This window comes from Stegostoma tigrinum, chromosome 10 (assembly GCF_030684315.1).
Source record: "Stegostoma tigrinum isolate sSteTig4 chromosome 10, sSteTig4.hap1, whole genome shotgun sequence".
Lineage (NCBI taxonomy): Eukaryota > Metazoa > Chordata > Chondrichthyes > Orectolobiformes > Stegostomatidae > Stegostoma > Stegostoma tigrinum.
Genome location: NC_081363.1, coordinates 64,076,828 through 64,096,366, shown reverse-complemented (window position 1 = coordinate 64,096,366; position 19,539 = coordinate 64,076,828).

Genomic DNA, 19,539 nt, shown 5'->3' with positions numbered 1-19,539 from the left:
GCTGGAAATGCAGGAAATGCTGTCAGCTACAGAACCATAAGTTCTGGGTTCCAGAACTCGAGCGGTGTTGGAGTGACTGTGACATATCTGCAAGCCCGAGAGCTACACAAATAGCACATTCAGAGAGGTGGTCACACCACAGCGTAAGTGTCTGGAGACTGAAAGGAAATGGCTGACTGCCAAGCAATCCAAAAGGAACAGGCAGGTGGTGTGGGACTCTCCTGGATTCCTGCTGACAAATTGTTTTCCTGTTTCAGAAGCTAGTGAGAGAACTAGTTCCTCAAGTGAATGCAGTCAGAGTTTGTGGCACCACCCGCAGCTCGGATGTTCAGTGGGAGAGGATAAAGATAGGAATGGGTGGTGGCATTGGTTAAGGAGACCATTGCAATGCTGGAGTAAGAGGATATCTCGGAGGGTTCAGGGCAGAATCGACTTGGTATAGTTAAGGAACAAAAAAAGATGCAGTTACATTTGTCAGTATCGTCTGTAGCAAGTCAGACAGATGTGGAAGAACAAATCTGCATGGAAATCACAGATAGATACCGAAATTATACAGTAGTTATGATAAGGGACTTAACTGTCTAAACGTAGACTGTAACAGTGGTTGCATAAAGGACAGAGGAGGGAAAAAACACCTATTTCTAGGAAAATTTCCTGTGACAAAACAAATCCAGTCAAACAAGAAAGGATAACAAAGTGTGGGGCTGGATGAACACAGCAGGCCAAGCAGCATTTTAGGAGCACAAATGCTGACGTTTTGGGCCTAAACCCTTCAACACTGTTGGAACGCAATGTATATTTGGATGTCCTGCTTCTAGGAAATAAGTTGTGCGAAGTGGATCAAGTGTCAGATTGCAAAAACATAGCTAAAAACAATAATAAGTAGCAAGGCAGCAACATCTATGCCTTAAAATGGTTAACCACAACATCATAAAGCTCTCCAAGCCTGTTCATTTCAAGACCACCAGCAGTGAAAATTGACCTGCTAGTAATAAAACTACAAGTAACTAACTCTGCAACCTTTGGAAAACTCATCTCTTGAAAGGAACCTGCAAAAACTTTGATATACAACGTTGGTTATTGAATTCAACTAACCACATTTCAGTATTGGAAAAGAACCACTACCTCACCAAACTGCACTGGCACAAGTTAATTACGTGAGTTATGAATCGTTCATTTGTAACACGCATAAGAGCACAATGCTGTTTAACTATATTTTCTTTAAGTGTGTCTCAGTCGCAGGAGAGTAACTTGGCATTAGATTTTTTGGGTGAACATATGAATTCATAATCTTTTCTACTGAAACTGATGTAAAGCTTGCTGTTGGTTATTCAAATTGATGTTAGACACAGAGGCTAAAAAAAAATGCATACCTCTTACTTTTCGATAACTCACTGATTATGAACAGTGAGGGAAGAGAAAAAGAGTTTTAGTTAAGTATACTGATACTTTGACAATCAATTCTGTTCTTTGAGGCATTGTCATCATCTATAATTTTCTGCATCATAATGCCTTGACCAATCATTGCCAACTTTCCAACCAATCATCATCCTTTCTTCATACAATACAAATTATTGCTCGTCTTGAAGTTTGGCATTCTTGTTTCTGTCCTGATGAGTACAAGATGAAAAATGTTTTTCGGTATTATATTAGTTCTGTACTACCCTGTGAACATTTGCCCCTTATCTTGATTTCTTCTCCCTCATGGAGGTAATTTTATATCTTTGTATTTTTTTTGTGCTAGTATTCTTGACTTGTTGATGTTCCAGTTGTGAATCAATTTTTTTTGACTGAATTAAAGAATTGCAACTCTCACCAGTAATTTTGTTGTACCCATCTCAATGATTTCTATAAGTTCGGTTGATGTTGTTATTTTCTCTACGTTCCCTAAACCAGAGGGTTTTTCTTTGTATAGTTCATGACATTTGTAATGGAAGTAAACAGTAACTTTGAATTCAATTGTTCTGTTTGGAAGCTGTCTGGTTCAATTTTTGTCTTGGAGAAGCATTTCAAATTAAGCAGTTGATTTGAAGAAGGTTAAGCACCACAGTCTGGATATTACTCACCATGGAGTGATGTTTCCCATAAAGATCAAGCTGCATAACAGAAAGTTAACAATGATCAACTGACTACTCACTATTAATACAGTCCACTTGTTGTTCTGTGAAATTATGTTGATGATTGTTAAATTTTCCAGAATAAATTCTGACTCACTAAAACACGATAAAAGGAAGTGTACCAATCATTTATTTCTTTCAAACTTGATTTTCTCCTTTGAGGTTGTAAAGGCAACAGTAATTGTTGCCTTTCACTATGATTGCCATTTCACTTGATAAGTACCGAATACAAATGCTACTCGACCATTTTAAATTAGTGAAATTGCTAGACCTCAAGTTCGAGACGTCACTTTTAACTTGTATGGCTATCAGAATTGCAGACCATTTCATTTGCATAGAATCATCCATATAACCTCTGAATTTTCATAATCAGTGAGTGTTGGGAATACATATTTGTGTTCAATGATTGCATGAAGAAGTGGAAGATATTCAACAGTTTGGTCATTTTCTGGATTAAAAAGAGTTTGCAAGTTAGTTTTATCAAGGAAAGAAGTCAACAGTTTAACACATGCATCAAGCCACCTGCTGGTGCCATTTTGTATTGTTTGAGCATCTGTGTGTTAGGAACTATGGGGATTATAGTTTGTTCTGGACCATAGCTTAGATACTAAATCGTGTTTGCCACATCTTTTAATAATAAGTTTTATTTCTAATAAATGGATTATTTTAAGTTCCTCAGAGAAGTCTGCTAAAAATATTATTCAAGATAATCAATCATACACTCATAAAGTTTTACAGCAGCATTGAAAGAGGCCTCACTAGTATTGAGGCACTTATCTACTCTAATCCCAAATTCCAACGCCAGGCCGACAGCCTTGCATGCTATGGTGTTTCAAGTGGTCATCTAAAAACTTCTTAAATGTTGTAAATGTTCCTGCCATTTCAGGCAATGAGTTCCAGATAATCCCCACCCTCAGTTTGAGAAGAGTTTCCCTCAAATGCTCTCGAAGCCTCCTGCCCTAAACATTAGATCTATGGCCAATGTTCATTAACCACGCTACTAAGGGAAAAACTTTCTTTCTACGTACCCTACCTATGTCCTTCATCATACACCTCAGTCAGGTTCACTGCTCAGCCTTCTCTGATCTAAGGAAAATGCCAGCTTATCTACCCTCTCTTCATAGTGGAAACGGTCCAGCCCAGGAAACATCCTGCTGAATGTTTTCTGCATCCTCTCTAGGGCAATCACATCCTTCCCATTATACAACAAACAAAACTGCATACAGATATGTGCACACAGATGGATCTGTGGTCTATCTGACATTTTTCCCCATTTGCCTTCATAACCACCTAATCTACCTGTTTTTCTACCTTCAAAGATCTATGGACATATACATCGCAGTCCCTCTGATCCCTTGCACCTCGCAAGCTCCTACCATTCATCATGTACTCCTGTTCCATGTTAGTGCTCTCAAAATTAAATACCTTACACTTTTCAGATCTAAAATTCATTTGCTATTGTTCAACCTGTTTGATCAGCGTCCACATCATCCTGTAGTCTAAGGTTTTCTTTCTCATTACTTACCACACCTACAATTTTCATGCCGTCTGTGAATATATGAATCATGTCTCCTACTTTTATGTCTAGATCATTAATTTACATAACAAGCAGCAAGGGACCCAACACTGAACCCTGCAGTACACTAATAGAAACAGGCTTCTAGTCACAGAAACCATCCTTGACCATTACCCTCTGCTTCCTACCATCTAATCAACTTTGGATTCAATATGCCAAGATGTTCTGGATCCTAGGGTCTCTTGCCTTCACCTCTGACTCACGTCCACTAACTTTCTTAGGTTCTCCCATTCCCTCTCATTCCTGCATAACTTCTGCAAACACGTCCCCCCAATCACTTGCTCATGTTTTCCTTCTTCAACCTGTGCTCTATTCCTTGCCCCTGCATGGATTTCTCCACTTTTTCCAGAGGGAAGGAGATAGAGTGGAGATAAATGGCTGTCGGTTTTATAAACGGACAAATTTCATGTTTGGTTACTTAAAGAAGGACTTTGATTGATTAGTTTCTCTGAAATAGTTCTGAATAGACTGTTTCTAACCTTTTGGGGCAACTTTTAATTGTAACTTCTAACAAACTAATTGTTTCCCCAAAAGTTCAGTGATTTTTTTTTAAAACATGAATGGCTGGAAATCCATGAAGTTGTCTGAAGCTCGGTAGCAGCTTACCCAAAGTGACCATCAGTGAAATTGACAGATTATTTTGTTTTAAGTGGGGAGTTTCAGAACTTTTCATCCCCAAAATTAAGTACTGTCACAAAAGTTATCCACAATCAACTTGAAACAGAAACATTGCCATGGGTTATGACATATAATTCAACCATGAACCTTCCAAAAGCACCTTCACAAACCGAGATAACGAAATGTGAGGCTGGATGAACACAGCAGGCCCAGCAGCATCTCAGGAGCACAAAAGCTGACGTTTCGGGCCTAGCATCCCCCTCTCTGATAAAGAGTCTAGGCCCGAAACGTCAGTTTTTATGCTCCTGAGATGCTGCTGGGCCTGCTGTGTTCATCCAGCCTCACATTTCGTTATCTTGGATTCTCCAGCATCTGCAGTTCCCATTATCACTTCACAAACCGAGGTTGACTTTTGCATAGGTTATAAAATGTACGCCATTGGTGTATGGCCTCATTTTGGAGATTCGCTACGTGCTGCCAGTGTCAATGTTAGAGAAGAGACAGAATTAGATTTGTAGGTGGGATAGTGGCCTGTGCGGGTTAAAAATAGGTTAGCACTGGTGTTAATGGGAGAGCAGTGCAGCACAGAAAAATGAACCTTACTGATGTTTTCCCATTGAGTTCTCTGCATACCCACATGAATGATTGTATTACCTTCAGCCAAATTGAAAATCTTCTCTTGTAATAGCATAAGAAGCTAAATGTCTGTCTACCAGCAGCATGAATATCACAAAATCCCGGCAGTGGTGAATGCCTGTGCCTCCTGCTGAACAATGCCACAAGATGGGTTCCAAAGAGGCCCGTTGCTTAGGTAATGATCAGAAGAGCAGAAAGCTGTGTGAGAAAAATTGCCTTATGCCATGGTGGACCACCCACCATGAATCTCACTGAAGAAACTGAGGAATGCACCTACAATCAAGACTTGAAAAAGAACTAAAAGCTGCATATTTTAATGCATGGAACAAAGTGAACAAACTGGTAGCTCACACTGAAGTAAATAAATACAATCTGATAGGAGTTACTGAGACATAACATCAGGACGACAAGATGAGCCCTGAATATTAAGGGTGAAAAGACATTCAAGAAAAAGAGAAAGCTAGGTAAAGGTGGAGGGGTAGCACTGTTAATCAAGATGCCATTTGTTCAAGATTGGGATGTAGAATCTTTTGGGCAGAGATGAGTAATAGTTGGTGAAATAATTCACTTGTGGCAGTAATCTAAAGGTCCCTGAACAGTAAACATCATGAGGGACAAAGTGATAAAGGGAATAGCAATAATCATGGGTGACTTTAATTCACATGTAACTTGCAAAATCAGTTTGGCAGTACCAGTCCGGATGAAGACTTCAAGATAGTTTCGGAGAGAACACATTCTGTATCCAACCAGAAAACGGGTTTTATTAAACTTGTATCAGAGATAATGGGAACTGCAGATCCTGGCGAATCCAAGACAACAAAAATGTGAGGCTGGATGAACACAGCAGGCCAAGCAGCTCCTGAGATGCTGCTTGGCCTGCTGTGTTCATCCAGCCTCACATTTTGTTGTCTTTTATTAAACTTGGCCTTTTAGAATGCAACAGGATTAATCACTGACCTCACTGACCTGATAGCAGTGATATCACTTTGATAGCACTTGTACCGCATGTGACCAAGAAGGTTAGTGGCATGTTATCCATTATTACGGAAGGAATTGAACAAAACAGGAAGGAAGTTACGCTTCATGTTATGCTTCACAGGGCATTGGAGAGATTGTGGCCCAAATGTTTATGCAGTTTTGGTCTTCTTATTTCAGGAAGGATGCAAATGCACTGAAAGCTGCTCAGAAGAGATTTACTGGCTTGATGCTTGGATTGAGTGGTTTTGCTTATGCGGACAGGCTAGGCTATTGACACCAGAATTTGGAGGTGTGAGGGTTGAACTGGTTGAAGTGTATACAATCATGAATGGTACAATTATCCTGAATAGTGCATAAGGGGAGTGTGGAAAGGATGTCTCCTCTTGTGGCTCAGTGCAAAACTTGAAGGAACAGGGTTGGTGGGAGTCACTGTTGTAAAATGAGGGGTTATTCTTTCAGAGCAGAGAAAAGGAGAAACATTTTCTCTCAAACACTACTGATACTTTGGAACCATCTGCCTCAGAAGGTAGCAGAAGCAGGGTCAATTAATATTTGTAAGGCAGGGCTGGATTGATTCTTGCTAGACAGGGAAATTACAGGTTGGACCGGGGAATAAAAGAATATTGGGGGCAGATGGGAATGTGAATTTGAAATACAAACAGATTAGCCACAGTCTGATTGAATGGTTGAGCAGGCTGAAGGAGATGACTGGCCTCCTTCTGCTCATATTTTATATTTTTGCGTGTTGGTAAACAAACTTTGTCAATAAAGTTTGGATTTTAATCCAAACTTGGGCTGCAACATTTAAATTAGCAGAAGAAGTATGGAAGAGAAGTTTGTATAATGTTTTTAGGATGACACCTCAGCAGCAGATCCACTTTTGGCTGTACTGGACCTGACATTGTGCAAGAAGAGGGATTACTTAATTAGCTCATTAAGCAGGCATCGTACAGCTATGCAGATCATAACGTGAATACATTTTGCATTTGTTTAAAAGAAAGAGGCAAGAGTCAAATAAGCATCGTTATTATGTCATGAAAGCAGAGTTAGCTAAAGTGAACTGGCCAATTAATTCAAAAGACATGCAATGGCAGACCATTAATGGAATATTCCCGAATACAAAGATTATTTTTTTCTGATAAAAAGATACAAAATATCCAACAGAAGACCCAGCGTCTATGGTTAATACAGATGTTGAAAACAGTATCGAACTTAAAAAGCATATAAATGCACAACGGTGAGTGGAAGATCTTGTAATTAAACAGAATATCAAATAAAGCAAAGAATAATTAAAATGACTAATCAGGAGGAAAAAATATATAGTATGTGAGAAAAATGTAAAAAAAACCATGCAGTTAGAGTTATTGCAGATATTCAGAAAGAAAAAGAATTAACAAAGTCAACATTGGTCATCTTGAAAACAAATGTGGGGATTAATGATAGGAGGTAAGGAGATGCAATTGAATTGAACAATATTTTGAATTGTTCTTCACTGTGGATGATAGAAGCCATATCCCAGAGACAGCTGAAAATAGCAAATCAAAATGTGAGAAGAATTAAGACAATTTCAATAACTAGAGAAGCAAATTGTTGAACTAACATGAAACAGGTTTGTGGCCTTCAAAAGAGCTAGCCAGTGAGACAGTTGATGCTATGACTCTAATTTTCCACAATTCCTTACATTCTGGTAAGGCACTATTTGAATAGAAGATGCTGAATGCAAGGAGGCAGGCAGACAGCAGGAAACTACAAGTCTCTCACTTTTAACATTTCTCATATCTAAACAAACCACTTTTATGTCCTAGTTTCCTAAATTTAGGTCACCCTTTCTATTGTGCTAACATGATCATTGATTAATAGTGCAATCCCTCCTCCTTTTTCTAGCTTCCTGCCCTTCCTAGGTGTCCTGTGCCATTCAATGTTTATGTCCCCCAATTTACAACATCATGCAGGCATGCCTCTGTGATGGCTTTCAGATCATACTTACTTCTATTTGTTATATCAATTTATCTGTTTTGTTTCAAATGTTATGTGCATTCATTTACAGAGCCTTTAGTCTTTTCCATCTATTATTTTTGTAACTTCAGGTCTTCTCTGTTGATTTACTTTTGGATTGTACTTTCTTCCCTTTTCTGTCATGATTTGTTTATCAATACCCATAATAATTCCTCATTCATAATAATAATTCGTTGATTTACTACATGTTCCTAAATTCTATCCCTCACCCCACTATTTGGCTAAAGCCCTCTTTTTCGCCTGGTTATGTAGTTCACTAGAGCACTGGCCCCAGCACAATTCAGGTTTAAGCTGTCCCAGTGGTGTATATCTAGCAATCCCAGTACTGGGGTTAAACCCCCTGAATTAAGACTCACTTCTCATTACGCTTTGAACCATGCATTAATTTGTCTGATGTTATTTGTAATATGACTCAGGTAATAGCCAAAATATTGTTGGCTTTGGGTTCTGCTTTCGAATTTGATAATTAGTTCCTGATAATACTACACAAATGCTCTTTCCTTGTGTTGCTTATATTGTTTGATCTAAATGGAGCATGGCAAATAGATCCATTACTTCTTCTGCAAGATTCCCTCTAGCCCTGAGCAGATGTCCTGAACTCTGGCAAAATAGCTCGCTGGATTCTCACTCTTTGCTGTAGAGACCAGTGTCAATCCCCCTCACTATACTATATTTTTTTTCTGCTCTCCTCACTTGAATGACTATCTGTCTATGGCGCTGTGGTCAGTTAACTCACCCTCACTGCAGCCTCTGTTCCCATCAAAACAAGCCAAAGGTGCCTCAGATCTGTTGCACAACTAGAATGGCTGTGACCCCTGAACAGCTGCTTTCTGGTATTGGTTAGGCCACTTCTGGAGTATTGCACTCAATTCTGGTCTTCCTGCTGTACGTTGAATGTTGTGAAAACTGAAAGGGTCAGAAAAGATTTACAAGGTTGTTTCCAGGGTTACAGGGATTGAGCGATGGGGGAGGCTGAACAGGCTGGGGCTATTTTCTCTGGAATGTCAGAAGTTTTGAGGTTTATAAAATCATGAGGGGCATAGATGAGGTGAATAGCCAAGGTCTTTTCACCAGAGTAGCAGAGTCCAAAACTAGACGGTATAGGTTTAAAGTGAGAGTCAAAAGATTTATAAGAGACCTAAAGGGCAACTTTTTCATGCAGAAGGTGATGTGTGAAAGGAATGAGCTGCCAGAGGAAGTGGTGGAGGCTGGTACAATCACAATATTTGAAAAGCATCTGGATGAGTACATGAATAAGAAGAGTTTAGAGGGATTTGGGCCAAATAATGCCAAATGGGATGAGATTAATTTATGATATCTGATTGGCACGGAAAGTCAGGCCGAAGGGTCTGTTTCAATACTGTACAGTTGTATGAGTCTATGACTGTAAGAACTGCCTCACTTGCAGTCACACTCAACTGTCCCTGACCACTGACCAAATCAGAAGACATTATCTAAAGAACTGTGACTGCCTCCTGGTACAAAGCACCTAGGTAATTTTTCATCAACTACAGTGCTGCAGCTTAGTCTCCAGACTATAAGCTCTGAGTCAAAGCTCCTCTAGCAGCAACCACTTACCGTAGACATATTTGACCTGCACCATACATGTATTTAAACGAGTTCTCACATGCTGAAGTTATGACACAGCACCTGTCCTATACCCCCAGCTTTTGTGTTTTGAGGAACTAGTTAATTATTTTCTTCAATTATTTGTTTGTCATTTTAAAAAATATTTTATGTGCCTTCCCATTGGTACCTATACCGCTTAAACCGTAAGGACATAAGCACTTGCGGTTATTCACCAAGTGTTTAGCTTCTTGCCCTGTAGTACAGTAAGAACCCATTCCTAAGGGGTGAAAATCTTAGAAAAAGTGCAAGGAATGGAGCATCTCCTTCCCCTCCTTAGCAAACTGCCATCACTCTATTCAAAGCCATACTCCAAGGTAAGTCAAACTAACATGCCTAGCTTATTAAGTTTCTAGACCAAAGAGCTGTTTATCCGTGCTGTAGTAAAAAAAAATGTTTCAGCTGCTTCACTTCAAGTGCTGTTTCAGTGGAGACCTTATAAAACCCTGCTTAAAGCTGGAATATTTAGAGTCAAAATAGATTTCAGTTAAATATTAACCTAAAATAAAACTAAACATTTTAACATAGGAATCTCTTACTCATCATCTACCAGCATCCAGTTGTGGTCAGGTGATTGCTAAAGCCATTTTCAGTGCATGTTTCCTCCTCCAACATCCACTTTAGTTCACGAAGGTGCCAGGTATTAGATTGGTTGATGGCCAGTGAGAATTGATAGTCTATATGTTACCACCAATTCAATAGAAAAGAAGACAAATCACATGCCTCAGGCCATTGGGCTTGATTTCATCTTTATGCCTGGGCATAGGTTATTGTTTGATAAAGCACAGAGAAAAATATTTGATCGGGAAGATCACATGCCCATAATAAAGCCTACCTCATTTCCTTCCCAATTTATTTTGTTATTAATTAACCAAAGCAATTTTTCCTCTATTTTGCATCCAATTAACTAGGCACTTAGACCATTATGCATAGGCTAAGCTAACAGTTGAAGTTATTTAAAATTAGGATAATTATGCAGAAGCATAAATAATAAATAACCAACTTAAGCTTAAGCGGTAGCAAAAACATAAAGGTTGAATTCATTTATAGAAGATCAAATTATACTCTACACATAAATTTTGGTGAGCTATGTCTTTGAAAGTTTTCCTGATGTGAAATTTATATGCAGACAATGTAATTCCCAAATCATACCATACAATCAGTAATGTGACTTTCATGAACTGAAAAAGAAGATACCAAAACCATTTCAGGGGATGTGTGCAGTATATGCACCAAAGCAAAAATCTTTGTCAATCAATTTAGTTTGAAAATTCAATAGTACTCCCTGTGTTTCGAATAATTTAATGATCAGTGATTCATATCAAACAATACTATTTCAATCAGTACTAAACTATGAGCAGTATTAAAATATCTTCAGCTGTTTCATCTATAACCTTCCCACCATCATAAGGTCAGAAGTGGGGGTGCTCGACAATGATCGCACAATGTTCAGAACCATTGTGATGCCTCAGATACTGAAGCAGTCCATGTTAAAATGCAGCAAGATCTGGACAATATCCGGGTTTGCGCTGACAAGTGGCAAGTAACATTTGGGCCATACAATTACCAAGGCAATAGCTATCTCCAATAAAAGACAATCTAATCACTGCCCTTGATATTCAATGGTATTATCATCACTGACTCATTCACAATCAACATCCTCGGGGTTACCATTCACCAGAAACTGAACTGGTCTCACCACATAAACACGCTCAAGTCAAATGCGAGGAATACTGGGGCAAATAACTCACAGACTGACACTCAAAAGCCTGTTCACCATCTACAAGGCACAAGTCAGGAGTACGATGGAATACTCCACACTTGCTTGGATGGGGAAATGAAAAAGCTTGACACCACTCAGGACAAAGCAACCCACAACATCCACAAACTTCCATTCCCTCACCATCAAATTTTGTAGCAGCAATACGTACTATATGCAAAATGCAGTGCAGAAATTCACCAAAGATCCTCAGACCACAGCTTCCATGACCACAAATACTTCCACCTAGAAGAATGAGGGCAGCAGATACATGGGAACACTGCCACCTGTAAGTCACTCCCCTGCACGTCACTCACTAGCCTGGCTTGGAAATATATCACCATTCCTTCACTGTCGCGAGATCAAAATCCTGGAACTCCCTTCGTCAGGGCATTATGGCTCAACCTATAGCACGTGGACTGCAGCAGTTCAAGAAGGAAGCTCACCACCACCTTCTAAAAAACCAACTGGGGACAAGATATAAATCCTGGCCAGCCAGCAATGACTATGTCCCATGAGTGAATAAAAAAATGTATTTGTACCTTGAAAAAGTTTCTGCAGCCTAGCTCATCTACAGTGAAAACAACCTGCCTGCATTCTCACAGACAGTTTGGCTCTGGGTCCTGTCTTGTAGTTTAACAAGGGAAAACACAAGCTATCTTACCGTTGGTCATTCTAAAGCACAAATGCCATATGTAGCTATAATCATAAATCAAAATGCTATGTAATGCTGGCATTATTCTTCTTCAATGCAGGATGAAATTCTACATTTGTCCTAATGGCCAAAAATACTGTTCTCAGCAGGACAGTATCTAGTGTTCAATGGTTCATTTTTAATAATTTTATGATATTTTATTAGTATTTAAAGGGTAACATTAAACTCCAATTTTATCCGAGAGGGAAATGGGTATTTAATTCCCTCCCCGTCCTAGATCTTCTCAATCACATTTGAAATTTGAAAGAGCATAAAATTAAAACAAGACACAATTTTGTTTTATTTAACAAGGCAATTGGAATTGAACATTCTCGTGTACTGTAATGTAAGACCTTTCCATCCCTCTACTCATATCCTAGACACGGAAAAGTGGAATACTATGCTTGGATCAACCTGGGCTTACTTGACCAAACTGGCCTCAACAGGGCCATATGGTCACGGGTTGGAAAGCTGTTTTGCCGTAACTCAGTCGTGGCATGGGCATCCTGCTTCCGAGGTCCTTGATAAACCGGACCAAGTAAGGGGGATAATGTGTTGAATCTATTTAATTATGAAATTCTAATTAAAGGGGCCCTGGCAGGAATCAGAGTGACTACCAGTGTCCACCTATCACCACCATTCCGCTATCCCCCTCCCTCCTCTTTATCTGTAGCTCCCTCTAACCCCACATCCTGTGCTGAAGAAGGGCATTACCTGAAACATTGACTTCTCTTTTCCTCCAGATGTTGTTCTTCTAACCTCCTGCTTGTCTACCTTGGATTGCAGCATTTGCAGTTCTTTTGCCTCTAATTAAAGAGTTCTGCTTGACTTCATTTAAATCATTTTTGTTCAAATCAGATATTATGATGAGGTTTATCGTACTTTATATCATATTTCCCTGGAAGATCACCTTTGTGCAAAAGTTAAGAAATTGTATTTTATTATCAACCAGCAAGATTGAAGAAAAGATTTTATTATCAAAACTCTTCATTGGAAAGAGATCTGGGGATAGCTTGTGTGTGCTTTAATTTGACTGAAGATATCACCATGATTTAACATTCTGATGAACTTAGGGACTGGCCTAGTTGAATGATAGATGTCAGACAGCAGTTGCAGATGAGTAGATGTGTGAAGATTTCATTTAAATCATTTCAGGTGCAGGATAGATTGTATGACCAACATTCATCTCCTGGCCCTTTATGAAGGGAGTAGCCTTGAATTCAAGCACTGATCAGGACTGCTTTGCAGGTTAATTCTCTAATGTTCTCATGTTCTTATGTGGGCTTGTTGAGACATCCACATGCTGGCAATGAAGTAAGATTTATTCCCCCATTACCGGCACTGTGAACATATAGTTACGATGTCCATGCTTCCACCCTTACTCTGCAAGTTATTCCTGTTCTTGTTTTCAGCATTTGCATCTACATGACCTTCGTTTGCGAGAGGCCAGCCTCTCAGATCATCAACTCCTCCTCTGACTCTGCCTCTGAGGAAAAAGACTCAGGTCCCAAAGAGGATGCACAAGCAAGGCTTTTTCCTACGCTGCCCATGAGCTCAAATACTGCCACTTTGGTGAGGACGTGAGCTAGATTACATCAAAAGCATATTCTAGTCGGTACATCACTGGCGCATTGCAGCCAGGCAAGGGAAAAATGTCCCAGCTTGCTGGCACTTAGAGAACTGTAGAGCATGAGCTCAGCCACTGGCAGATTACCTCACGTTGTCAGGTGTAATAATTCCATGAAATTGCCCAGGTAGACCCAGGAGCAGTGGGTAGGTTAGTTGGGGATGTTGGGTGAACTGGATTTAAGGTTCGAGTGGTCCACCACCATTCTCAGTTCTCCACTGGTTACAGCATGTAACTGGCTGTCTCCATGGCCAGATTGGAAGCTATCCTGGAGAACCAAATCCAATCAAATGCATGCTGACTTGCACATCATTGTTTTAGCCATTGGTTCAGCAACCCCATCATGTTTGAGCCTCACCATAGTCCAACTCAACCTTTTTATTTAGCTAATCATATCCCCAGTTAATCCCTGGAGCCCCACATAATGTGATCTACCCTGCCACATTGTGATAACATACCCCCACTGAAGCCCCTCACAAATTAGCCCAAGCCCTTCCATGTGATATTGAATCCTGCTGTCATATCTTGAGTTGACCCTTCACAGCTAATGTCCCCGTACACCCAATATGTTGGTTTTAATCTTTCACACTTGTCTTCTCTAATTTCCCCAACACAGCACTACATCCTGACAACTCCCTTTGACATAACTTCCAGGATGGACTGTGGCTCACCCTGTCTCAGGCTAACTTGGGGGAGACAGTCTTGTCTAATAGACCAGACCCCTGACAAATTAGCTCCACTACTAAGGTACTAGTAATTTCTGGACCAGCGAGACTAAATCTGCAGGAGTGGTCATGGCTAAGCCCTGGACTGAGAACAGACAATGCCCTTTACTGACTGTGGAAGCATGCCCTACCTGACCGTAATCCTCCTGACTGGACTAAGGACTACTTCCCTTAGACTTTCAGACATTGCCATTTGTTTGGAGCACGTGCATAAGCAGCTGTTCCATGGTCTACGTATGAAATTGACATGGCACGCAGTGATGGATCCATCCTGTTGGCTGTTCAAGGCTGGCAAACATGACAAGCTGCCATCTCCCTGAAAACTCTAAAATGCAAGGTAGGGCAGAACTACTGTGAGCCTTAAATTCTGAATGAAGTGGCAATGCACTACTTTCTGTTTTTATATCAGTTCTTCAACATCTGCAGCTTTTGATTTTATTGTATCAACAGTTATAAAGTGGATTTCTTTACTTCATGCATTAACAGTATTGTTAACATTAGTAAAATGGAGAAAGATAGCAAGCAGTAACAACAATGATGCATGGCCAGCAATCAAACAAAAGTAGAATAAATTCAAGATCAACATGCAGAAATTACAAGCATTGTGACAAATTTATCCTTCTCTTAAGGAATATACATTATCATTTTTAAGAGATATTAAGCAAGTAAATATCCTGTAATTAAAGGTAGGCAAGGCATAATGCACAATTTTACAGAAGGTATCATCCCAGAATATATGAGAGTAAAAATGAAAGATAAACAACTGGTTAATCTTACATGATAGCTCATGAGTTGTAGACCTGAACTAATAACTTGCATTATACATTATAGGCTATTTTATCTGCATATGTGTGTTTTGTTTTTAAAAATGTAGTTTTCTATTGTAATTAACTATTTAATTCAGTGAACAAGCGCATAATTTGATATGCCTTCAGTTCACTGACATGTAGACTCAAGGGAAACTTCAACTGTTACAGAAATGTTTGCTCTTACTGCTCTTGGAGAACAAGTGAACAGAAAAGTGACCTGTTTGATTGACCATTACAACATGAACTGACTAATACGATTCATTACAAGTGGTTGATTAACAATTGTCACATCAGCAAAATTGCACTCAGAAGAATCAGCAGCATGGAAATTATGTGGAGTCATCAATTTCACTGTGACAAGTGTCATGGACTAGACTAAAGTTCTCTCAAAACATGTCAAGGAGATAATGTAGACCCTGACGTTTTCTTATTTTAAAGACAAGTGTCAGGCGATACATTCTGGATGTAATTTGTTTGGTCAATCCTTGAAGTAAGTTATACTTTATTCATACAATGTAGTTAAAATGCAGACAAAATAAAAATAAAAGAATTTATTTAACTGTAATTCTATCAAAATACTTAATAAAATAACAAACTACTCATTAACTATTACAACATGGTAACATCCCATAGGCATACTTTTGGCAAAAGCAAATTTAAAAACAGAGATTGTCACACATGTAATTCTAGAAGCAGGAAGGCAACTCAAGCTTTTAGAAAAGAGAGAGCAAGATGTAGTAGCTTTCACAACCCCAACAGCTACTGAAAGCTAAAACTAAAATCCTGGTTCTATAAGAACTTGACCTCACCCATTCAGGCTGCTTGTATTGTTCCAATGTTAAAATTAAACTCCAAGGCCTCACAAGAACTTAAGAAATAGCAGCAGGAATACAACATTTGGTCTCCTTGAGCCAGATCCACCATTCAATGAAATCACAGCTGATATTTTTTATGGGCTCAGCTCCACTTACTCGCCCAACTCACCTAATTCCTTCAGAGATAATCGGAACTGCGGATGCTGGAGAATCCAAGATAACAAAGTGTGGAGCTAGATGAACACAGTAGGCCATGCAGCATCTCAGGAGCACAAAAGCTGACATTTTGGGCCTAGACTCTTCATCAGAGAGCGGGACTAGGCCCAAAACATCAGCTTTTGTGCTCCTGAGATGCTGCTTGGCCTGCTGTGTTCATCCAGCTCCACACTTTGTTATCACCTAATTCCTTTCCTGTTCAAAAATCTATCTTTGCCTTAAAGGTATCAATGATGTGGCCTCAACCTCACTTTTGTCTACCACTCATATTAATGACCTGTACAAATTTTAACACACTACCCTTGATCCTCAACTATGAATCATCCATGCAAATTGTAAACAATTGCGGTTCCAACTGTGATCCCTGGGACACACCACTAGCCACTGGTCTCCACACAGAAAAACACCCACTTATCTCACTCTTTGCTTTCTGTTGGTTGACTGATCATCTATCCATGCTATTACCTGTAACGCCTTGTCCCAATATCTTTTGTGCAGCACCTTGCAAATGCCTTCTGGAAATACATATACATCACATCCACCATTTCCCCATTTTGCACCATACTTGTAATGTCCTCCAAGGATTCCAGTAAATTAGATAAATATGACCTGTTTTTCATGAACTCTTGCAGCTTCTGCCAATGGCAGATAGATTCAAAACATTTCCCCCACATTGAAAATTAAGCTTAAGGGCCTATAGTTACCAGTCTTTTGTCTGCCTCCATTTTTAAACAGTGGCATTACATTTGTTGTTCGCCAATCTGCTGGAACTGCCCTGGAATCTGGTGAATTTTGGTAAATTATCACCGGCACATTTGCTATTTCCCCTGCTATCTCTTAAAACCCTGGGATGCATTCCATCAGGGCCAGGCGACCAGTCTACCTTTAGCCCCAAAGCTTCCTCAACACTCCCTCTTTATAGATAATGATAGTTTCTAGGAGCTCACCTGCCACAGCCTCCTTGTTTTAGGAAGAAGGAATTAGGAAGGAACTTAAATGCAAAATTAGGAAGGCAAAAAGGGCCTGTTACTTGTGTCTTTCACTGTGAAGACTGACACAAAATACCTGTTCAATACCTCGGCCATTTCCCATTATTAAAGCCCCCTTCTCATCCTTCATAGGACCAATGTTTATCTTAGCCACTCTTTTTCATTGTATATATTTGCAGAAACTTTCGCTAAGTTTTTTTTATGTTCTGAGGTAATTTATTCTCATAATCTATCTTGCCTTTCTTTATAGCTTTTCTCTTGGCTTTCTGTTGACCTTTAAAGATTTCCCAATCCTCTAGTTTCCCAGTAATGTTTGCAATTTTGTACGCATTAGCTTTCAATTTGATACCCTCCTTTATTTCCTTAGTTATCCATGGCTGATTATCCGTTTTCCCAGTCCTTTCGTTTCACTGGTACATACTTTTGGATCAGGCCCCATACATGTAAGAAGTTCACCACATAACAGCAGTTTACTTTCACATAGTGCCTTAAATGTAGCAAACCATTTCAAAGTACCATGCAGGAACTTTCCAAAAGGTAACCATGTTGACTCTGACAATTTAAGCAAATTTTGTTCACTGCATCTTTTCTGAGGAGACCACCTCAGCATCTCTGAAGTATATATGAAAATCTGTTTATATTCAAAATTTTTCACTTGCATTTTTCAACAATTATGTATCACAACAATATCAAGATATGCTGCAATTTAACGGTGTAAAAGCTTCATATTCAGAATTGTATGCAGAATTCCTGTTTAATATCCAAATTACACAATTCTTTCCTACCTGTGCCACTTCAGCAATTCCGAAGAGCTGAGCGGAATGGGGCATTACAGCCCAAACATGAAAGGACTGCAATTTAGCGTGTGCCGTTACCACTCTGACCGTAACCACTGCCAATTTGAATGAGATGCTTACAAGGGAAGAGGAATTTGCCTGAATTATTGATCCCTGATGTCATTTTTAAGCTGGAAAAGTGTGGGCTCCTCCCATTCTCATCCATCCTGATTGGCATAGATATCCTTTAAAGGGCTTCTGGAGATCACACATAAAATGGCCTAGGAAGTCTATGGTGCATACAGGGGCAGAGAGAGTAACAGACACTAGCTTTAGGGAGGTGACCATACCAAAGGTCCAGGCAGAAAAATGGGTGACTGCCAGGAGAGGCAGGCAGGCAGGTAGTGCAGGAATCTCCTGCGGTTATTCCCCTCTCAAACAGGCATACTGTTTTGGATACTGTTGGGGTGATATAGCCTCTCAGGAAATAGTGTTAGCAGTAGCCAAACCTGTGGCACCACAACTGGTTCTGCTGTAGAGCACGGTGTGACAGAGCCCAGGTGAGTGATAGTAGTAGGTAACTCGATAGTCAGGGCATTTCTGCAACTGAGAACAAGACTCTAAGATGGTATGTTGCCTTCCTGGTGCTAGGGTCCTGGATATTTCTGAGCAGGTACGGGACAAGCTGAAGCAGGAGGGAAAAGAACCAGAAACCATTGTCCACATTGGTACAAATGACATAGGTAGGAAGAAGGAAGAGGTCCTGCAAAGACAATTCAGGGAGTTAGGAACAGAGCTAAAACATAGAACTACCAGAGTAGTAGACTCAGGATGTCTCAGAGACATGGTTAAAGGAGGGACAGGACTCGCAACTTAATACTCCTGGGCATTGAATGTGGACCTGGAGGGACACAGCAGGTCAGGCAGCATCAGAGGGGCAGGGAAGTTGATGCTTTGGGTCAGTGTCCTTCTTCAGAAGTGGGAAGGGGGAAGGGAGCTCAGAAATAAATAGAGAGAGGAGGGGTGGGGAAGGTCGTGGGATGGTGATAGGTGAGTGCAGGTAGGGAGTGGTTGGGACAAGACTTTTCTGATGAAGGGTCTAGGCCCAAAACGTCAGCTTTTGTAGTCCTAACATGCTGCTTGACCTGCTGTGTTCATCCAGCTACACACTTTGTTATCTTGGATTCTCCAGCATCTGCAGTTCCCATTATCTCTACAGCAGGATATAGCTAGGTTGGTGACTTGGGCAAAGAAGTGGCAGATGGAGTTTAATCCAGAAAAAAGTGAGGTGGCGCATTTTGGAGGATCAAATTTAGGTGTGAATTATATCATAAATGGGAGAACCCTTAGGAACATTAACAGTCAGATGAATCTGGGCAGGCAGGTCCACAGTTCCCTGAAAGTGGCAACACAGGTAGCCAAGGTGATTAAGCAGGCATATGGCATGCTTGCTTCCATTACCTGGGGCATGAAGTACAAGAGTTGGCAAAGCATGCCGCAGCTATATATAACCCTTGTCAGGCCGCATTTGGAGTATTATATGCAGTTTTGATCACCACATT